Source organism: Aethalodelphis obliquidens, unplaced genomic scaffold (assembly GCF_003676395.1).
Source record: "Aethalodelphis obliquidens isolate GAN/ISIS:26980383/991018 unplaced genomic scaffold, ASM367639v1 scaffold2, whole genome shotgun sequence".
NCBI lineage: Eukaryota > Metazoa > Chordata > Mammalia > Artiodactyla > Delphinidae > Aethalodelphis > Aethalodelphis obliquidens.
The window spans coordinates 54,966,626-54,984,971 of NW_020837946.1; the positions used below are offsets into that span (position 1 = coordinate 54,966,626).

The 18,346-nt window shown below is 37.0% G+C and overlaps 1 protein-coding gene across 2 annotated transcripts in view; it reads left to right on the forward strand.

The window, feature by feature from the left end:
• The window catches only part of PDE11A (phosphodiesterase 11A), a 419,722-nt gene that overhangs the window by 237,865 nt on the left and 163,511 nt on the right, over positions 1–18,346 (forward strand). The gene's annotated exons all lie outside the window — the stretch shown is intronic.

An 18,346-nucleotide genomic window follows, 5' to 3' on the forward strand; every position in this document is an offset into this window, starting at 1 on the left:
TATTATGAACGTATTTTGAATATGTATAGATATTCTGGAAATTCACAACTTTTATTACCATAAGAACAAAACCTCTCTATGAAGATATGTGACTCAGATGGGGGAAACTGATTCTGTCATTATGCACCCCTCCCTGTGCTAATGTAGTCACAGTCTCCTCACCCATGAATTGTTCATTTGGGTTCATAGTGTACACCCCCTTGTTTGTATAACTCAGATACCTTCTGTCCTTAGACACAAAAATTATTACTGACACTCCCAAATTTCCAGCCCAATTGTGAGCCTTGTGACAATCTCACTTTTCAGAAGCTGACTTATTTGTGTGGCCTTGTATGTTCTGTGTGCTTTATTTGTGTCAGTGTCAAAAGTAGCGTTCCCAGTCAGAATTCAAGTGTTGCCATCTTGGTTTTGTCTCTCCCACCTCCACTCAACCCCTGCCCCACCAGATACCAAACTCTCGACTCTAATAATCAGGTGGTATCACCTCAGTCCCTAGCCCAGGAATCCATATGCAAGAATATCTGGAAGGATTTCTTTTTTTGGCCACACCACGCGGTTTGTGGGATTCTAGTTCCCCAACCAGGGATCAGCCAAGGATCAAACCCAGGCCCTCGGCAGTGAAGTCGCAGAGTCCTAAACACTGGACCACCAGGGAATTTCCTCTGGAAGGATTTCTTATCTCAGAATTTTATGAAGACAAAAAACGATATGTTGAGAGCTACTGAACTCAAACTCTGGAATGAGATCTACCTATACTATAGTATACATTAACTTCTGGATAGATCTGTACTTTAGAATTATGTATTTATAAATATTGTACATGAATACGAATATTGTTAAGTTCTTTTGTTCCTAAATATATAAAATTGATACTCTGAGGCTCGTAGAGAACAGAGATGCTCCTAAAGCTGAATAACGGAACAAAGAAAGGAATTTACTATCATTTTTAATAACTTTACTTTTATGATCCTGATTTCCATTTTGCATGAGCAGCAGGAGCTTCATGAGAAATGTACTGATGTGTGCTTACATTTCCTGACAGTAAGGATCCTAGGATAAAAGGGGTAAAACTTTACCTGTAAGTCTAGAATACAGAGAAATTAAAGCAGGAATGTAGATGTAGAATATTACTTCTTCATTTTGAACATCAAGAATTGTCCTTTGGGGAGTCTTTCATAGATACTGCAAATGAAGGCTTACCTAACACTGATGAGAAATTTTCCAGGAAATATAAGTCAGGGTATTAAGGGACACATTATACACCTTTATGATCAAAAGAGGGAAGGAATGAAGGTCAAACAGAGGGTGTGGAAAGGGCATATGCAATCAGGAGCCAAGCCCCATTTATTCTACCTCCCCAAAACCTCTCCCATCCCTTTCCTCCTTTCCAGTTGCCACGGCAACCATCCTACTCAAGGGCTTCATTACCTCTTGACTGAGCAATTGTAATAGCCTTCTATTTGTTCTTTCTAAACCACATTTTACATTGCATCATTCACCCACTCGTAGACCTTAAATTACTCCCCCATTACCTATTAAAGTACAAACTTCTGGCCTTTGAGGCCCTTGGAAATCTCATACCAAACTATCTTCCTGCCCCCGGCCCTCATTTCTCTTTTCAGAGTATTCTGTGCAAATTACAAACTCAACTACTTCATAGTCTACAAATCAGCCACCTGCTTCTCTGCCCTCTGATCTTCCCTCTAACATCCTCTCCACTTTAGTTATTCTGTTCCAATTATGCCATCTTCCCTCAAAATTGTCCCATCATTCAAAGCTTAATTTAAATGTAACCTTCTCTTTATAAACCTTCTAATCTCATGGTTATTTGTTCCTCTCTTTGACCTATATTACAGTTGATGGTGAGTCTGTATGTTTTCCTCCACTAGAACATATGTCCATCAAAGCATATGTTCATGTCTTAGCTATCTTTTATTCCTTTTGGTGTTTTATATATAATGGTACTCAATAAAAGTGTATTGAATAAATGAATGCATGCAGCCACAAATAATTATTTTGGTCTGCCACATCAACATTGCAGAAGGGGAAAGCTAGGGCTGTGATGGAGGAACTGGCAGTCATTTTAGTGACAGTCTTGCTGGCCACATAGCAGCACCTCTGTATTCCCTTCCCCCTTTATAAGCCATGAGTAGAAAATTGTTATTTATTTATTTGGGTGTGGGACCTCTTCCCAGATACTGTGTTCCCTGGGGTATTTCCTTAGATGATGATTAAGAGACCAGTCTGGCTTCCTGAAGGTGGGGAAGAAGGAGAGAAGTGAAACGGATGATTCTCCGTGAGCAATCCTCTAAGCTCCAAGGAGAGATTTCTCTCTAACTGGGTGATTAAAGAAGTTAGACTTCTAGGATGCCAGCAGAATGCCATTTGATTCTTTGTCACCCCTCTTCCTTTAAACCTACTCTGTTGAATCAATCTTCCCTACTCTTGAGTGAAGTCTGGTAGATTGCACAGCTCTTCTGACATACTCAGGTGTTAAATAGTCTCTGAGCTTTTCCCCTTGCCCAGGATTAGAAGCCTATGGTCAGGAGAGGGTCATAGTGGGCTTTGTGACTCTTCCTCACTTCACTTCCTCCCCTAACACAGGTGCAAGGAGGTTGGATGAGAGGGCAAAGCCTTACAAGACTGATGCTGTCCTAAGTTGGTTTCAGGGCTCTCTATATCAGACATCAGCATTCTCTTTTTATCATGAGTTGCTTTTATAAATTCTTAGAGGACTCTCGGGGCTAGCAGTCTCCTGATAGCCATCCCTGATGTGGGTTTGCCTCTCCTGACTGACAGGTTATAATCCCCTCTCAGCCCCTGGCTTCCAGGGGCCCATCCAGACCCTTCCTCTGTGGGGATCATCTCACTCTTCCAGGAAATTCTCTTGGTCAGGGCCTGTTTTTGTTTCTTTTTTTAATTGTGGTAAAACAGACACAACATAAAATTTACTGTTTTTAAGCATACAGTTCAGTGGCATTAAGTACATTCACATTGTTGTGCAACCATCACCACCATACATCGCCAGAACTTTTTCATCTTCCCAAACTGAAACTCTGTGCCCATTGACCCCCAACTCCTCATTCTTCCTTCCATGCAGCCCATGGCAACCACCATTCTACTTTATGTCTATGAATTTCACTACTCAAGATACTTCATATGAGCAGAATCATACAGTACTTGTCCTTTTGTAACTGGCTTATTTCACTTAGCATAGTGTCTTTAAGACTCATCCATGTTGTAGCACGTGTCAGAATTTTCTTTTTAAGGCTGGTTAATACTCTATCGTAAGTATATACCACCTTGTGTTCATTCATTCATCTACTGATAGACACTTGGGTTGCTTCCATGTCAAAGTCCTTTTAAGCCTGGGTATCTTTCATAGGTCCATTTGGTCCATGGGAAAACTCACATGTCTTCAACCATTAGATTGAAATGCAAGTCTTCTGCAAAGCAGCTCTCTTCTCCTGCCCACTAACTTTTGGAATTTTTAGGCATGAATCAGGTACCAGTCTCTGTTCCCACACTATACTCTGGGGAAATACACTGTAGGTCCTACAAGTGGTTCTCTGGAAGGAACTCTCAAGAAACCCTAAGAAATCCTCAATATGGGGCTCTCATGAACTGTTACCCTTTTTACACAGTGCAGAGTTGGGAAACCAGCACCTTAACTTGGAGGCAGGGGCATCTTCTTTCCAAGTCCTACATAGAAGGCCTAGATGGCCTTAGCACTCCCTTTAGAATGTGATACCTGTTGGTCTCAACTATAAACTCAGACAGAGTCTCATTTAAACATCCTATTTTGTCTATCAAAATGATTTTTTCCAGACCAAGTTACTGTCAGACCATGATCCAATGATTGTCTGAATGATAAGTGTCAGGCCTGGGAAGACCCATGTTTATTTGTAGGTACAATGGATCCAGGTTCTCAATTACAAAGCCAAATGTAACATATCAGCAGAAATGGAATTGTTCCCACTTGTAAATTCTTCTTTACTGACAATATGTTGGATTATGTAAACACTTCTTTTGGAGAAAAGAAAAAAAGGAAACACAAATTAATTGCTCTCTTGAAATGATTATGTAGTAATTAGTTCCCCATTGTAGCCACTACTACATCGTAAGTTACTTAAAAAAAGAAAGAAAGGAAAAAAAAACTCTGGAAGCTGTTCTCTGTGAAAATTCCAGGCTCTTATTGAGCTGGTTTATAAATTTATGATCAAATTGTGGCTTTTAAAAAGACACTAAGAAAATAATCATGCCAAATTTCTTGAACTTCTTTGAATAGCCAGTAAAGACCAACTAAACAGATAGTGTGAGCTTCAACTTTTCACTTGCTGCTTTCTGTTGCCCAAAGAAAAGTCTCACAGTTGACATGCTGATTGGGCTTTTGGGGTATTCTAGCATAGCCCACACATTAGAATCAACAGGGTGCTTTTAAAAAATATTGATGCCTGCACCCTTTTCTAAACTGATTGAATCAAAATCTCTGGAAATAGAGACTGAGCATATGTATTTACAAAAAGTTCTCCATGTGATTCTAATGCACAGTGCAAGGTGAGAACCATTGGCACAGAGTGATCTATTTGTGGGTTAATTTCTCCAAGTCTTTCTTTCACAAAAAGCAACCACAGTATTGGATATCAGTACTTCCTTTATAAATATTTGTTAAATTAGGTTGAAGACAGTAGATGAAATGAGGTGAGGCTAAAGGGTGCTATCTCCTCCTTGCTTTAAATACCCATTTATCTTTGACTCCTTCTGATGGCTTCCATTGTCACCTCTCCTTTAACTGAGATGACCTCCAATATGTATTCCTAGTTCACTCTTTCTCTCTCTTTCTCTCTCTTTGAAGCTTCAGACTTTCATTTCCAACTAACTCTTCTTTTATGTATGTCCAAAGTTCAGACTTAACATATGTAACGGTTACAATCCCTATTAAAAAATATGTATATATGTTATTAATAGAATATTGGTATGATGTTTTCATTCACAGTGGTTTATCATTAACTTCTCTTCTCCCTGGCTTTCCACATCCAGCCATTTGCCAGGTTCAGTCAATCTGGTTCCTGCAGTATCTCCTTTTTCACTGCCATCTCTGTAGTTCAGGTCTTTATTTTCTCTTTCCTGTATTAATGCTGCTTATTCAAGCTGATAATCCTGGCTCTAGTTTCTTCTTTCCCCACCCATGGTACTCACAATGTACGGATTTGTTTTCCTAAAGTATAATATTGGCCGTATCTCTTCTGTGCTCTAAAAAAAATCAGTGCCTTCCCATTGCCTACAAATTAGACCTTTCAAGATCCTCCACTATTGACATCAATATTCTTTTTACCTTAGTTTTCACTGCCTCCATCTAGGAAAAAAATCTCTATTATTATGTGTTTCTCAGAAATATCCAGAGATTCCCACTCTGGGTCTTTTCTCCATTTGCTTGTAAAACCTTTTAACAAACCTCAAATTTCACCTCTTCCTTTAATGTTTCCTGATGTGCCCCCAAGAGATGTGATTGTTCCTTTCCTTTAATCTCTTTACAAAAGGGCTATTGTCTTATAAAATCTCTGTTGTGTTGGTTGATCTTCAGATAGAAATATTTTACACTAGCAAAAACATAGTGCTTACCATTTAAGTCTTTGGTAATAAGGATAAAGATTAATCAAATTGTTTTCTTATGATTCTTTTATACTAAATATGACCCCTATATGATATAATTTTTTTCTTATATTTTTAAGTGTTTTTAAGTTTAAACAATGTATTATGGTTATAGAAGATGTAAAATCAGAAATCAAAATCAGTGGTAACCTACTGCTTAGAGCTTACCACCTTATCATTTGGGTTGACAATTTTTTCTTTTTCTTTTTTCTTTCAGCCTTTTTAAAGGCTGTCTTCTGGATTCCACTGTTACTAATGAAAAATCTGCCATTATTCTTGTAAATGTAATGTGTCTTTATTTCTCACTGCTTTTAACATTTTCTTTTTAATCTTGGTTTTACAGTCATTTGACTATGATGTGTCTAGGTGTGTTTTTCTTTGTATTTCTTTTTCTTGGGTTTCACTGATTTTCTTGGATCCAAGGGTTGATAGCTTTCATTAATTTTGGAAAATAGTTGGCTAATATCTCTTCAAATATTTATCTTTCTTTATTTCTGTCTTTCTGGGCCCAGTTACATGTACGTTGAATCGTGTGATATTGGCCCCCAGATCTCTGACACTTGTAATGTTTTCATTCTTTTTTCCTTTATGCTTCAGTTTGGGGGGGGCGGTTTCTACTGAACTTTCTTAGAGTTTGCTGATTCTTTCTTTTTTCTAGTCTTCTATAAAGTCCATCCATTTCTGATATTTTATTGTACTCTGTTGTATTAATATTATATGTTTCAGTTCTAGACATTTTGACTTAGTTCTTTTATAAGCTTTGGTTTCTCTGCTGAAATGTCCCAACTGTTATTATGTCTAACTTTTCCTCTAAATTTTTAACCTACAATTCTTCACAAGTTATTTTATATCACTCATCTTTATTTCTAACATCAGGGGCATTGATGACTCTGCCTCTATTGAGTATTTCTTTTCTTGGTGAGGGATCACATTTTTCTGTTTCTTTGCCTGTCTTCATAAATATTTATTGCATGTGAAACATCTTGTATAGAAAAACAAGAGTAGATAAAGGTTTTAGTGGGTACCGTTTGAGCTAAATAATATTTTTTGTTGCGTTCTGTTTTTCCAGATAGGATATGTAATTTTTTTTATGTCAGGCCGCTAGCATGAAGGGTTGATCATTCAAATTCAACCATCTGTGGTGCTTAGCTGAAAACAGGCAGAGCTTTTGTTAGTTTCCCTTTATTTCTGGTCTCAGAAGAGATTATGGAGATCTCCTTTTGCCCTTCAACCCAACCCCAAATACTCAGGCTCTGTTCAGGATTTGAGTTGAAGGCATTTGAGTTGTAGCTTAAAGTTCATTTCAGTTGACTTCTAGATTCAACTCCATCAGGGCCTAAAACCTAACTAATGTACACGAATATAAGATTTCGATTTTCCAGCTCTGCACGCACCACCACTTTCATGGGAAACTTCCCATGGAGGAGTTATTTCAAGCTGAGAAATTTCCTTTTGCATCTGTGGCTGTAGATACCTATATGCTGTGCCAGCCCACCCTGTTATTAAAAATTTGGCTCGTTTTCCCCCTTTCAGCAGTCACTCTACTGATGATAGGCTCATCGTCCTACTGTAAGCAACTGGTCCCAGGTATGAAAGCAACCCCTGCTTTCCGTTCATCTATAAAGGCTGTCTCTTGACTGGAATGTAGTTCATTTGGGTTTCTCTGTCCACCACTCACTCTTTGACAGCTTTAAAATGACAGATTTATTTTGTCTTTTTTCTTATTGTTATGAAGGGGGTAGCAGTCTTTTAAGATCTTCTTTATCCTATCAGGAAGTGGAAACCTCTGGCCAATTCCTTTTACTTTCCACTGCTGATATGGATCTATTAGATATTAACTTTTCTTTGTAATGTCATGATATTTTGTCAGGAAGGGAGTTGAATATTTTTATAGTCTGTCAATCTTCTCTTTGAATTGCTAATATTTCTTGCTTTATATATTTTTGATTCCATATTTTTTGCAAAAACAGATTTACAACTGAGAATTGTTTCTTTGACAGATTCAAAATTACTCTTTTGTTTTATTTGATTGCTTTTTACTTTGAAATCTACTTAGTTTGAACTTAATGTTGTCATCTGTGCTTCTATTTTTTTTATTTATTGTATTTTAAGAATACGTCTATTCAATGAGTATTTCTTATGTTCTAAGCACTGTGCTGGGCACTGGAGATAAAGCAGTGAGCAAAACAGAGCTGGTGCCTTTCCTTACAGAGCTTAGAATGTGAAGTAAACAAACAAACAAAAAAGTCTCGCAAATCAGAATCTAATCAGTTGTGATAAATTCTGTGCAGAAAAAATATAGGACGTCATAAAAGCATCTAGCAGGGGGTGTAAACTGGGGTTTTAGGTAAGTCTTTTCTAAAGGATATACGTTTAAACTGATAATTCCTTACTCATTCTTTTATTTTTATTATTTCTGGTTAATTTTGTTTTAGGCATATTTCCTATAAATTCATACATCTGAATTTAATTTTTTAATACAGTCTGAGAATCTTTTTTTTTTTTAAATAAGGTGTTTGGTTTTAAGTCTATTATCTTATTCTTTCTGAATTTTTACTTTATTGTGTTTTGCTTTTTCTGAATTCTACTATATGTATTATATTTTGCTTGATTTGTTTTACTTCAGTGAAGTGAAAGTTATTTATCATGCTCCTTTTACAAAAGCATTCTTTAATCAGTATATCTCTAATTAATAAAGACAAAATTGAAACTGTATCTTTTAACTCTCCACTATGTAAGAAAATGAATTGAGTATGTGCTTACCTCAGTTTGCTTGTTTTTGTTCATGTATTAAAGGGTTTTAATTACATTATAAGTAATAAATTATTACATTTACAAAATGCAGTTACTTTTCCAAGCAGCACTACTTATATTTTTCCATATTACTATAACTGTATTTCTTTTTTTTTTTTTTTTTTATAACTGTATTTCTAATACTTATTTGGACATAGATTCTGTTTGGTAATCTAATCTTGCCTACCAAATCACCCCAAAACTTACTAGCTTAAAATGACAATTTGGTTATTTCTCAATTGGAAGTATATCTTAATATATCATCACCCCAAAAAGTTCCCCCATGCCTCTTCCCAGAGACACCTACCACCAACCCTAGAGACAACTACTGTTCTAATTTTTCCACCAGGAATTAGTTTTACCTGTTTAGAATTTCATATAAATTAAATTATACAATATATACTCTTCTGTGTAAGGCTTCTTTCAACCAGCATAATACATTTGAGATTCATTCATGTTGGGTATATAAGTTTTTCCTTTCAATTGATGAGTAGTATTCCATTGTGGGATTATACCACAGGATTATCCGTTCTCCTATTGATCAACATGCTTGTGTTTCCAGTTTGGGGCTTTATGAATTACTGCTATGAACATTTTTGTTTAAGTATTTTTGTGAACATATACTTATACTTCTCTTGAGCTAATACATAGTATTAGAATTACTGGTCAAAAGGTCAGTGTATATTTAGCTTTACAAGAAATTATAAGATTTTTTTTTCCTGTGTGACTGTACCATTTTAGTTTCCTACGAAGTAACTATTACAGTTTTCGTTGCTTCACAATGTCACAAATGTTTGGTGCCATAATTGTTTTTAATTTTAGCCTTTCTGGTAAGTCTATAATGGCATTTTATTGTGGTTTTAATTTTCATTTCACTGATGACTAATAAAGTTATATACTTTTTCATGTACTTATTTACCATTTGTATATCTTCTCTTGTGAACTGTCCAAATTTTTTGCCACTTTTAATTGGACTGCTTGTCTTTTTATTTTTAGGTAGTAGGAAATCTTTATGTATTCTGGATACCAGTGTTTGGTCAGATATATGTATTGTGAATATTTTCTCCAAATCTGCACCTTGCCTATTCATTTTCTGAAAGGTGTTTTTTGATGAGCACATATCTTTAGTTTTGATGAAGTCTAATATATCATTTAAAAATTTCTTTTAAGGTTATTACTTTCTGTGATCTGAGAATCTTTGCCTGCCCTCAAATCAAGAATATATTCTTTGATGTTTTCCTTGTTTTCCTCTAAAAGCTTTATGGTTTTAGCTTTTACATTTAGATATATGATTTATCTCAATAATTTTTGTATACAGTAGCAGTTGAGGTTCATTTTAAAAAATCTGTACCATTTATTGAAAAGTTCTTCTTCCTCCCCGAATCACTTTGGCACCTTTGTTGAAAAACAAATGACTATAAGTGTCAGTTCACTTCTAGCCTGTCCATTCTTTTCCATTGATTTGTTGATCCTGAGCTCTTACACTTTAAAAAAATCTTCATTAACTCCAATGTGGGTTTAAATTCTGCTGTCATAATTTGGGTTCCCTTGAAATTTTTCCATTTGTTACACCCATCTCCATTTGCATGTCGTTGCCTGTGTATTCAATCACTGAATAAATATTTGTTCAGTTTCTGCTTTGTGGTAGATGCTGTTCTAGGTACTGACGATTCAGTAGTAAACAAATAATTTTCATATTCTTATTGACCTTCTATTCTAGTGTGAAAAGACAGGCAGTAGATAAGTAAACAAATAGATTAGCAAGATAAATCCATGATGTTGTGTCATACAGAAAACAAAACAGGATGTTTTCATAGTGACTAGAAATAAGGGGCTACTGTTGTATGTCCCAGAGAGCCCTCCCTGAGAAAGTAACAGCTGAGCTTTGTTGTCTCATTCTTTTGTTTGTATTTTAAATTTTGTCCCAACATATTTTACCTATATGTTTTTCTGCTGTAGTTTCAATGAGGCTCTCTCTTCTTGTATCTTGTTGAAGACACTAAGCATAAGATTGCTGAAAGGTAACAACACTTGCATGAAGTGATTATCTGAGTTTTCATGATGATGCGCTTTCTCTTGATTTCAGTGTTTACCAACTGGCAAGGCTTTGTGATTGGCCTTGAGCCTCTCTCACTGTCCACTTCCATACTATAGAATCCCGTTTATTAGATACACAAAAAGGGGGCAAGCTGATGTACTTAGTTCCATGTTGAGTCAGTACCCAGTATGTAGGCACAGATCTAGTGTGGTTCTGCCAGGCTGAAATGGTGTATTCTCCCTTTAATCCAGTGAACTCTGGATCTCTTGTGTATAGGGATGTGTCTGTATGTCTGGTTCACCTTTGTGTGTCCAGTGCCAGCACAGGACCTGGCACATAGTAGACATGCAAAAAATATTTGTTGAATGAATCCAGTACAGTAAAGTACAAATAAAGATCACAATTAAAGTACAATAAGAATCTCAACCCTCAGTATACACTACTGGTAGGGTTTTTTATGAAGTACAGTAGAAGGGTTAAAAGTGTGGGCTTTTGGGCTTCCCTGGTGGTGCAGTGGTTGAGAATCTGCCTGCTAATACAGGGGACACGGGTTCGAGCCCTGGTCTGGGAGTATCCCACATGCCGCAGAGCAATTGGGCCCGTGAGCCACAACTACTGAGCCTGCGCGTCTGGAGCCTGTGCTCCGCAACAAGAGAGGCCGCGATAGTGAGAGGCCCGCGCACTGCGATGAGGAGTGGCCCCCGCTTGCCACAACTAGAGAAAGCCCTCGCACAGAAACGAAGACCCGACACAGCAATAATTAATTAATTAATTAATTTTAAAAAAAGAAAAGAAAAGTGTGGGCTTTAAAATTAGACTGTTAGGATTTTAATTCTAGCTCTGCCACTTTCTGTATATTTCTTGGCAAGTCACTTAACTTCTCTGTGCTTCGTTTTTCTCACTTTCCAACCTTGTGGGATTGTTAAGAGGATTAAAGGAAATAATGCAAGTTAAACCTTTAGCACAGTGCTCACAAAATGTCAATAATAATTGTTGCTTATAATATCCCCCCATCATACAGTGTTTTATTTGCAGTCACTCTGTCCCCCAAGATGAAGGCTAATCCTTCAAAAACAGCTGTCATTCAATAGGTCAACTGATTAATTTTTTGCTTAGTGCAGATCCTGGGTCTCTGAGTAAGAGCCCTGACAGGAGAGAAAGGAGCAATGCTCTCCCATCCCTTCTTCTTTCAGGCCGGGGGAATGCTTTATTTCAGGGGTGAAACATGGTTACGCTGCCTGTCATTTTCCTCAGTTTAGCTGCACCTGCCTTATAAATGGGGAAAATTCTTCCCAGAATCTAGCAGTGGGTTATCAGTTTTAGTGATGATTTCTGGGTTTCCATTTAGGTATTTTGTGCAAAGTGGGAGACCCTACATGGAGAATCAGCCAGATAACATTTTAAAAAATAAACTGTTTTTAGAACAGTTTTAGATTTACGAAAAAACTGGAAAGATAATACAGAGAGTTTCCATATATGTTATACCAAGTTTCCCCAATTATTAACATCTTACATTAGTATGGTACATTTTATAATTAGCGAACTGATATTGCTACATTATTATTAACTAAAGTCCCTATTTTCCTCACATTTCCTTAGGTACCTAATATCCTTTTTCTGTTCTAGGATCCCATCCAGAAAACCCAGTTACATTTAGTCACCATGTCTCCTCAGGCTCCTCTTGGCTAACAGCGTTTCAGGCTTTCTTTTTTTTGATGACCTTGATAAGTTTGAGGAATACTGATCAGGTATTTTGTGAGAATTTCTATTGGTATTTCTCTGATGTTTTTCTCATGACTAAACTGAGGTTATGGGTCTGGAGGAGGAAAACCACAGAGGTAAGGTGACATTTTCATTACATCATGTCAAGGGCACATACTTTCAACATGACATATCACTGTTGATGTTGACCTTGATCACCTGACTGGGGTAGTGTTTCTCAGGTCTCCCCACTGTGGAGTTACTCTCCTCTTCCCCACCTTTCCCTACTGAAATCTTGGAAGGAAGTCCCTAAGCACACCTAAGGAGTAGGGAGTTATGCTTGACCTCCTTGAGGAAAGAAATAGCCACATATATTATCTAGAATTCTTTATACAGGGTATTTCTCTTCTACCAACTTCCTGGTTGGTTGAATATTTATTCAATTAGTTATTTATCTTAGTATGGACTCAAGGATATATATTTTATACTTTGGATAATAAATAAACTACTACTTTATCATATATCATTTTTTTAACATCTTTATTGGAGTATAATTGCTTCAAAATGGTGTGTTAGTTTCTGCTGTATAACAAAGTGAATCAGCTATACATATAACCCCATATTTCCTCCCTCTTGCATTTCCCTCCCACCCTCCATATCCCACCCCTCTAGGTGGACACAAAGCACCGAACTCATCTCTCTGTGCTATGCGGCGGCTTCCCACTAGCTATCTGTTTTACATTTGGTAGTGTATATATGTCCATGCTGCTCTCTCACTTCGTCCCAGCTTACCCTTCCTCCTGCCCATGTCCTCAAGTCCATTCTCTACATCTGTCTTTATTCCTGTCCTGCCCCTAGGTTCTTCAGAAACTTTTTTTTTTTTAGATTCCATATATATGTGTTAGCATACGGTATTTTTCCCTTTCTGACTTACTTCACTCTGTATGACAGTCTCTAGGTCCATCCACCTTACTACAAATAACTCAATTTCGTTTCTTTTTATGGCTGAGTAATATTCCATTGTATATATGTGCCACATCTTCTTTATCCATTCATCTGTTGATGGACACTTAGGTTGCTTCCATGTCCTGGCTATTATAAATAGAGATGCAATAACATTGTGGTACATGACTCTTTTTGAATTATGGTTTTCTCAGGGCATATGCCCAGTAGTGGGATTGCTGGGTCGTATGGTAGTTCTGTTTTTAGTTTTTTAAGGAACCTCCATACTGTTCTCCATAGTGGCTGTATCAATTTACATTCCCACCAACACTGCAAGAGGGTTCCCTTTTGTCCACACCCTCTCCAGCATTTATTGTTTGTAGATTTTTTGATGATGGCCATTCTGCCTGGTGTGAGGTGATACCTCATTGTAGTTTTGATTTGCATTTCTCTAATGATTGGTGATGTTGAGCATCCTTTCATGTGTTTGTTGGCAGTCTGTATATCTTCTTTGGAGAAATGGCTATTTAGATCTTCTGCCCATTTTTGGATTGGGTTGTTTGATTTTTGATATTGAGCTGCATGAGCTACTTCTATATTTGGGGGATTACTCCTTTGTCAGTTGCTTCATTTGCAAATACTTTCTCCTATTCTGAGGGTTGTCTTTTTGTCCTGTTTATGGTTTCCTTTCCTGTGCAAAAGCTTTTAAGCTTCATTAGGTCCCATTTGTTTATTTTTGTTTTTATTTCCATTTCTCTAGGAGGTGGGTCAAAAGGATCTTGCTGTGATTTATGTCATAGAGTATTCTGCCTGTGTTTTCCTCTAAGAGTTTTTAGTGTCTGGCTTTACATTTAGATCTTTAATCCATTTTGAGTTCATTTTTGTGTAGGGAGTGTTCTAATTTCATTCTTTTACCTGTAGCTGTCCAGTTTCCCGAGCACCACTTATTGAAGAGGCTGTCTTTCTCCATTGTATAGTCTTGCCCCCTTTATCAAAGATAAGGTGACCATATGTGCGTGGGTTTATCTCTGGGCTTTCTTTCCTGTTCTATTGATCTATACTTCTGTTTTTGTGCCAGCACCATACTGTCTTGGTTACTGTAGCTTTGTAGTAAAGTCTGAAGTCAGGGAGCCTGATTCCTCCAGCTCCATTTTTCTTTCTCAAGATTGCTTTGGCTATTCAGGGTCTTTTGTGTTTCCATACATATTGTGAAATTTTTTGTTCTAGTCCTGTGAAAAATGCCATTGGTAGTTTGATAGGGATTGCATTGAATCTGTAGAATGCTTTGGGTAGTATAGTCATTTTCACAATGTTGATCCCTCGAATCCAAGAACATCGTATATCTCTCCATCTGTTTGTATCATCTTTAATTTCTTTTACCAGTGTCTTATAGTTTTCTGCATATAGGTCTTTTGTCTCCTTAGGTAGGTTTATTCCTAGGTATTTTATTCTTTTTGTTGCAGTGGTAAATGGGAGTGTTTCCTTAATTTTTCTTTCAGATTTTTCATCATTAGTGTGTAGGAATGCAACAGATTTATGTGCATTAATTTTGTATCCTGCTACTTTACCAAATTCATTGATTGGCTCTAGTAGTTTTCTGGTAGCATCTTTAGGATTCTCTATGTATAGTAACATGTCATCTGCAAACAGTGACAGTTTTATTACTTCTTCTTTTCCAATTTGGATTCCTTTAATTTCTTTTTCTTCTCTAATTGCTGTGGCTGAAACTTCCAAAACTATGTTGAATAATAGTGGTGAGAGTAGGCAACCTTGTCATGTTCCTGATCTTAGTGGAAATGGTTTCAGTTTTTCACCATTGATAATGATGTTGGCTGTGGGTTTGTCATATATGGCTGTTATTATGTTAAGGCAAGTTCCCTCTATGCCTACTTTCTGGAGAGTTTTTATCATAAATGGGTGTTGAATTTTGTCGAAAGCTTTTTCTGCATCTATTGAGATTATCATATGGTTTTTATCCTTCAGTTTGTTAATATGATTTATCACATTGATTGATTTGCATATATTGAAGAATCCTTGCATTCCTGGGATAAACCCCACTTGATCATGGTGTATGATCTTTTTAATGTGCTGTTGGATTCTGTTTGCTAGTATTTTGTTGAGGATTTTTGCATCTATATTCATCAGTGATATTGACCTGTAGTTTTCTTTCTTTGTGACATCTTTGTCTGGTTTTGGTATCAGTGTGGTGGTGGCCTCGTAAAATAAGTTGGGATTGTTCCTCCCTCTGCTACAGTTTGGAAGAGTTTGAGAAGGATAGGTGTTAGCTCTTCTCTAAATGTTTGATAGATTTCACCTGTGGAGCCATCTGGTCCTGGGCTTCTGTTTGCTGGAAGATTTTTAATCACAGTTTCAATTTCAGTGCTTGTGATTCGTCTGTTCATATTTTCTATTTCTTCCTGATTCAGTCTCGGAAGGTTGTGCATTTCTGAGAATTTGTCCATTTCTTCCAGGTTGTCCATTTTATTGGCATAGAGTTGCTTGTAGTAATCTCTCATGATCCTTTGTATTTCTGCAGTGTCAGTTGTTACTTGTCCTTTTTCATATCTAATTCTATTGATTTAATCGTCTCCCTTTTTTTCTTGATGAGTCTAGCTAATGGTCAATTTTATTTATCAATTTTGTTTATCATCTCAAAGAACCAGGTTTTAGTTTTATTTATTTTTTATTTTTATTTATTTATTTTTTTGCGGTATGTGGGCCTCTCACTGTTGTGGCCTCTCCCGTTGCGGAGCACAGGCTCCGGACACAGAGGCTCAGCGGCAATGGTTGACGGGGCCAGCCGCTCCACGGCATGTGGGATCTTCCCAGACCGGGGCACAAACCCATGTCCCTTGCATCGGCAGGCGGACTCTCAACCACTGTGCCACCAGGGAAGCCCAGTTTTATTGATTTTGCTATCATTTCCTTCATTTTTTTTTCATTTATTTCTGATCTGGTTTTTATGATTTCTTTCCTTCTGCTAGCTTTGGGGTTTTTTGTTCTTTTTCTAACTGCTTTAGGTGTAAGGTTAGGTTGTTTATTTGAGATGTTTCTTGTTTCTTGAAGTAGGATTGTATTGCTATAAACTTCCCTCTTAGAACTGCTTTTGCTGCATCCCATAGGTTTTGGGTCATTGTGTTTTCATTGTCATTTGTTTCTAGGTATTTTTTGATTTCCTCTTGGATTTCTTAAGTGATCTCTTGGTTCTTTAGTAGTTGTTTAGCCTTCATGTATTTGTATTTTTTACAGATTTTTCCCTGTAATTGATATCTCGGCTCATAGGGTTGAGGTTGGAAATGACAGTTGATATGATTTCAATTTTCTTAAATTTACCAAGGCTTAATTTGTCACCCAAGATATGATGTATCCTGGAGAATGTTCCATGAGCACTTGAGTATTCTGTATTTTGTTGTATTTTGTGTATTCTGTTGTTTTTGGATCGAATGTCCTATAAATATCAATTAAGTCCATCTTGTTTAATATATCATTTAAAGCTTGTGTTTCCTTCTTTATTTTCATTTTGGATGATCTGTCCATTGGTCAAAGTGGGGTGTTAAAGTCCACTACTATGATTGTGTTACTGTCGATTTCCCATTATATGGCTGTTAGCATTTGCCTTATGTATTGAGGTGTTCCTATGTTGGGTGCATATATATTGATAATTGTTATATCTTCTTCTTGGATTGATCCTTTGATCATTATGTAGTGTCTTTCTTTGTCTCTTGTTATAGTACTTAATTTTAAAGTCTATATTGTCTGATATGAGACTTGCTACTCCAGCTTTCTTTTGATTTCCATTTGCATGGAATATCTTTTTCCATCCCCTCACTTTCAGTCTGTATGTGTCCCTAGGTCTGAAGTGGGTCTCTTGTGGACAGCATATATACAGGTCTTGTTTTTGTATCCATTCAGCCAGTCTATGTCTTTTGGTTGTAGCATTTAATCTATTTACATTTGAGGTAATTATTGATATGTATGTTCCTGTTATCTTTTTTTTTTTTTTTGCGGTACACGGGCCTCTCACTGCTGTGGCCTCTCCCGTTGCGGAGCACAGGCTCCAGACACACAGGCTCAGCGGCCATGACTCATGGGCCCAGCCGCTCCGCGGCACGTGGGATCTTCCCGGACCAGGGCACGAACCTGTGTCCCCTGCATCGGCAGGCGGACTCTCAACCACTTCGCCACCAGGGAAGCCCTATCATTTTCTTAATTGTTTTGGGTTTGTTATTGTAAGTCTTTTCCTTCTCTTATGTTTCCTGCCTAGAGAAATTCCTTTAGCATTTGTTGTAAAGCTGGTTTGGTGGTGCTGAATTCTCTTAGCTTTTGCTTGTCTGTAAAGGTTTTAATATCTCCGTCGAATCTGAATGATATCCTTGCTGGGTAGAATAATCTTGGTTGTAGGTTTTTCCCTTTCATAACTTAAATATGTCCTGCCACACCCTTCTGGCTCGCAGAGTTTCTGCTGAAAGATCAGCTGTTAACCTTATGGGGATTCCCTTGTATGTTATTTGTTGTTTTTCCCTTGCTGCTTTTAATATTTTTTCTTCGTATTTAATTTTTGATAGTTTGATTAATATGTGTCTTCTCCTAGGATTTATCCTGTATGGGACTCCCTGTGCTTCCTGGGGTTGACTGACTATTTCCTTTTCCATAATCAGGAAATTTTCTTCTATAATCTCTTCAAATATTTTCTCAGTCCCCTTTTTTTTCTCTTCTTCTTCTGGGACCTCTGTAATTCGGACGTTCATGTATTTAATGTTATCACAGAGGTCTCTGAGACTGTCCTCAATTCTTTTCATTCTTTTTTCTTTATTCTGCTCTGTGGTAGTTATTTCTGCTATTTTATCTTCCAGATCACTTATCTGTTCTTCTGCCTCAATTATTCTGCTATTGATTCCTTCTAGAGAATTTTTTATTTCATTTATTTTGTTGTTCATCACTGTTTGTTTGCTCTTTAGTTCTTCTAGGTCCTTGTGAAATGTTTCTTGTATTTTCTCCATTCTATTTCCAAGAATTTGGATCATCTTTTCTATTATTACTCTGAATTCTTTTTCAGGTAGACTGCCTATTTCCCCTTCATTTGTTTGGTCTGGTGGGTTTTTACCTTGCTCCTTCATGTGCTGCATATTTCTCTGTCTTCTCATTTTGCTTAACTTACTGTGTTTGGGGTCTCCTTTTTGCAAGCTGCAGGTTCATACTTCCTGTTGTTTTTGGTGTCTG